This window comes from Dermacentor variabilis, chromosome 1 (genome assembly GCF_050947875.1).
Source record: "Dermacentor variabilis isolate Ectoservices chromosome 1, ASM5094787v1, whole genome shotgun sequence".
NCBI classification, from domain to species: domain Eukaryota; kingdom Metazoa; phylum Arthropoda; class Arachnida; order Ixodida; family Ixodidae; genus Dermacentor; species Dermacentor variabilis.
Genome location: NC_134568.1, coordinates 17,839,233 through 17,844,240, shown reverse-complemented (window position 1 = coordinate 17,844,240; position 5,008 = coordinate 17,839,233). Strand labels below are relative to the sequence as shown.

The window sequence follows — 5,008 nt, the reverse complement described above, 5'->3', positions numbered from 1 at the left end:
TTGCTTTTGTAACCTGACGCAAGCTTGACGTTTTGCCCAAGTAACTGAAATGGAGGCACTGAAGCTTACGTTTTCGGTAAAGTAAAAGAGGGCGAATACGCTAAAGGAGTAACATAAATGTTGTTCGTGGTTCATAACTGGTTTATGTGGTGATCGCAACTGTTACGCAATATGTATAATTCTTTTCTGTACTTGCAGTGTATTACATGTAATGTGTGTTTCGGCTGTTCGAAATATCCGACTTCATATATGCGTACGTGTACTCAACTCATGCACAAAACTTTGCGTTCATGTACTGATAGACTGCATATTATTTAATTCATCCAGTGTTCTACTGAGTGTCATATTTTCTGTTGTTATTCTCCCTATTTACGCAAATTTGTTTCCTTTGCCAACTGACAAGGAGTAGCCGGTGCCACCATAAAGGCGCCAACCTCTCCTAATAATCATTTCAATAAAAAAAAAAGGGGGGGGGGCGGGAGGGGGTATTCTTTAAGTGTCCACCTAGTGCACATGCCCATTTCGTCTGCTGCTGAAGTTCTGATTGGCTGGGCTGGGGTACGGCGTCAGAAGGATAGAGGCGCCCCAGTCAATCAGCACTTCAGCAGCAGATGAAATGGACATGTCCCCTACAGGTGGACACTTACAGAATCGGGGAAACAGAAACGACGGGTAACATGCGGCCATGCGCGTGCCTCCCGGCCGCCATTGCATGTGGCCGCTCATTAGCATAATTCGCGCGGCTCGTCGCACCACTAATTATGGTAGAAAATCTATGCAAACGTCACGCGACGTCAAATTGACGTTTACGAAATGGCCCTTCCTATGACGCTCCTCACGTGACATTCCTTGATGCAATCAACGAGCTGACCTGGCGGCTATCTTGGACCGCCACCGCCTATTCATGAAATTGTAGACGCATTGCGCGGGCCTTGTACACGCTACCGTTGACCTTTTTTTTTTAAGCGCGAACATCGCTATATAGCTGCTAAGGACCGGAAAAAACGTTTTATTCGAAATAATCTGCAGTTCCACGTCACGTTTCGTCATCTTGATGAAAGCGCGAAATTGAGTTATGCAAAACTTCCGCTTCCCCGCACAAATTTCAACACACGTGACCTCTCAACAGCCAATGAGAGAGCTAACATGGTGGATAATGGTGGCCGCGACGCCGCCATGCGTGTCGAGAATAGAGCGCCGTATCCAGAGTAGAGACCAAAGTGAAATGCGGTCGCGGCGCTTTCGACTGGCTTGACTTAGTGACACACTTGAAAGTTCAGCATTGTATTAGCTCGATATTTCGCATAAATTTGACTTGCCAGTGCGTTGTGTTTACATCTAGATAGCACAGTTTTCCATCCTTGCTCATCGAAACAGCTGTCGTCGAACATTATTGCCCTTCCGCATTCAAACGAAAAAATTCAGTGCCATTCCACTCCGTGAAGGTTGATGACCAGCGAAGCTGTGTATGTGGGCCCCTTAATGGCGAACTGTCCATTGCCCTGCGCCAAACACCGTACGCACACAAATGGCAGGCGAGGCGCGTCTAGTCACTCCTCCACGACGTCGAGCCTTTGAAAATGATGAGGCACCGAGGGGCATACATACCTGTGTGTTGTTGCAAAATGCGGCACGACCCCTTTTACTAACGAATCCCGGCACGTAGAATAGACACGCACCTCACCGCACTCCGAGGGCGCACACTGCTTCACCACAGCGAAGGCGATCGTGCGTTGGTCGACGACCCGCAGTGCAGTAATGATTGTGAGGTCGCTCGAAAACCACAAGCGGTCACACACAACACAGGCCACACAAAATGGGTTCCCCACAAACTTCCTCTGAAACCTGGCCGTTTCTCCGGTGAAACGCTCCAAGTTTGCAGGATCGGGACCACATGGACGGTTCGCATTTCTTTCCGCCTAGCGGTCCTGCCTTTCCGCCTAGCGGCACGCTTACGGGACCGCCACCACGGAAGAGTGGAAGGAAAGGAAAGGAGACACGCAAGCGCTTGGAACGCCGACAAAGAGAGGGCACTGCGAACGTAGACATCGCCGACGTGGGTCAAATTGTAGTATGTGTTCCTTTCAGCTTAATATCTGATAGTGGCTGTACTTGGACCTAAGATATTAAGCTTACTTTCGCAAGTTGGAGAGTGCTTAAAGCCTGCTTCATCTCCGCCACGGGTCGGCCCGGTATTGCACTGTCTTCGGTATCGGCCCAGTTATGGGGAGAAATCCTCGATGTACACGGCTCGATAGACGCACGGAATTTTTTTTCCATGAGCTAGCCATATACAGCTTCGTTGTAAAAACATCGACACAAGGGAACTTCCAAAATACGTCCGTTATCTGGTTCCTCGTTCAGCCGCAAGGTATGGTGCGGCCAGACGCTGTGCATATGGGCCGGGCACTTTTAGCAAGTTGTCGGATGAAATCTTTAACGCGATTTCGAAAAGCACGCTGAAAGAATTATTGAAGGAGCTATGGTGAAATTAACTTCCAGAACATTTTCAAAACACGTAATATTTTCTGCCTCAACTTCTTCTGCTGTAACTAGAATAGCCAAATGTTATCTTGTTCTTCTTTTCCATTTCTTATCATTTATTTTCTTGTTCTCCATGTCTCATCTGTATTTCATTCACCTTATATATCATGTTCATGTAGACACGGTCCTACAAGCCAACTGAGGCTTAGGCCGGCCTGTTCGTGTTGTTCTGCAATTTTGCTTGGCAATAAATATTATTATTATTATTATTATTATTTGGTTTGAAAACTTATGTACACTTGACAGGAAAGGGAAAGCGAGGGGCAGGCTGGCAACTGCCACCGGAAGGGGTACAACGCCTGCCTACACTTCAGAAAGGAGGAGACAGAAACATAGAAATGAAAGACAGGAAGAAGAGAAGGAAACTGAGATAATTAACAATTCATGCATTTAGTAGGTCACAAACGCCTAAACCTTCAAGCGCGTCAAGGATTGCGCAAGGCAGCACACTGTCGTGTGCACCCTTAATATCCAGGAAACAGCTCCAACTAACCATGGGCGACTTCTTTCCTGGTCAACAGCGAGGACCAACCAGACAACGCCAAGCCCCGAACACTCTCAAATTCCCGCGATCGTCACAGAGGGTGACGTGGAGCTACTGTGGAGCTCCACAGTTGAGGCCTCTCGGTCACCTGGCGACATAACAAGTTGAGTCACTTAGGTATCCTTACGTGATTTGAATGCGAAAGTATTATGACTTCTCTAATTAATTGGTTACGTCCATGATACGTGACGTCATACATTGCCACGTGCCCTTCATGACTCTAGCTCAAACCACCTTTCTCTAATTTGTACCAACATTATTCCACCTTAATCCATTTTGACCCACCTTAAAGGGACACTAAAGGTTACTATTAAGTCAACGTAAACTGTTGAAATACCATCACAGAAACCTCGAAACGCTTGTTTCGTGCCAAGGAGAGACTTATTTTAAGAGAAAATGCGTTCTGAAGCGTCCGCGTACCTCTAGCGCAGTTCAAATCGCCCGCCCTCCGATCGAGGAGTACTGACATCATGGTCTCATAGTGACGTTGCGCCATCGGTGAGTAGAACGGCGTCCGCAGACGGCGCTACGGCTTTTCTGCGCAAAATGCGAACGCGCGGCCAGAAACAGAGCCAAGACAGAGCCGACAGCAGAGCGAAAGCGGGAGTATGGTGGCTAGCGGAAGGAGAAACGAATTACGTCCCACATTATGTCCCACGGCACACGGAGAGTCCGTTTTCGTTAAACTATAGGCTGCGGCGAGCTCGCAGTGTGGTCGGCGTGGTCTATGAGAAGCTACGAGCCTTTTCGCACTCGCAACAGGGCATAAAAATGTGCGAATCGACGCAAAACTCGGCCTAGAAACGTGCTTCGCCACAACCAGGGCTCAATACGACCTAAGCTGGCACGACCCAGATGTCGTTTCCCGCACCGCCACCAGGCGCCGCTACTATACCTCAAACTCCAGCGCAAGACGCCCATAAGCTGGTACTTCATTCTATGACGCTAACTTCGACGCTCGTCGCAATGGACCCTGACACCTACAGATTGGCTCGCGATGGCGGGCTCAACTTCAGCGATTTGAGCACCGACGAGCGCGACCTGCTGCTGAGGGCTCGCACTGCCGGCGTCGTTGCGTACTACGACGGCGGCCTCGACACCGGCTCTCCGGAGCGGGAAAGCAACGAGGGCTTCCCGCGACATCACATGGACGTGGCATTTTCGCTGCTTGTTCCAAATGAAAGTTTCGGGAGCCAGCAGAACCCTCACAGCACGACGCGATAACGAAACTACTGAAACTCCAAAGCGTGCGCGGCGCAGAGTCGAGCGCGCAGAGTCGAGCTAAAACGAAACCTTTCGAACACTCATATTACTGAAGGGTAACGTCAAAATGTTATTTTTTCTTAGAATCGAATAGACGTAGACAAGTAGCATTTTTTTCCGTCTTATAATCGAATGAAATGATATTTTTAATACGAGTAGTTGAGTATTAGTAACACAAATTATGAGGAGTCCTTTCGTCATCGGGCTAGTACCGGAATGTCGCTGGGGGGTCTCAAATCGTGTCATGCATTTACCTCAATTTCTCGGTTACTAAAGCTCTGTTCGCGATTATATTGACGCCTTAGACGTTCTAGAACATTGCTCTACCACTTTAACTTGAGTTTCTGGTAACCTTTAGTGTCCCTTTAACGCACCTTTCTAAGTTGTACCAGCCCTAATCCGCCTTCATCCACCTTGTTCTAATTTGTATCAAACTTAATCTACCTAAATCCACTTTTCTGTCATTTCTACCGACCTTAATACACCTTAATCCACTCTAACGTCACAGCCGTGACGTGCGCAATGACGCACGCACTAGGCACATATTTAGTCAGCCAGAACCGCGGAGCTGGCGTGGCGTCGGGGAAGCGTGCTCGTTTCGCACCCCTGAGAGGCCCGGACTCGATTCTCAACCAGACCCAAATTTTCTTTTCAAAC

The 5,008-nt window shown here is 48.4% G+C and overlaps 1 pseudogene; it reads left to right on the top strand.

The window, feature by feature from the left end:
• Window positions 1-2,045: 2,045 nt before the first annotated feature.
• Window positions 2,046-2,226, top strand: LOC142567955 (U2 spliceosomal RNA; annotated as a pseudogene).
• The last annotated feature ends 2,782 nt before the right edge of the window (window positions 2,227-5,008 follow it).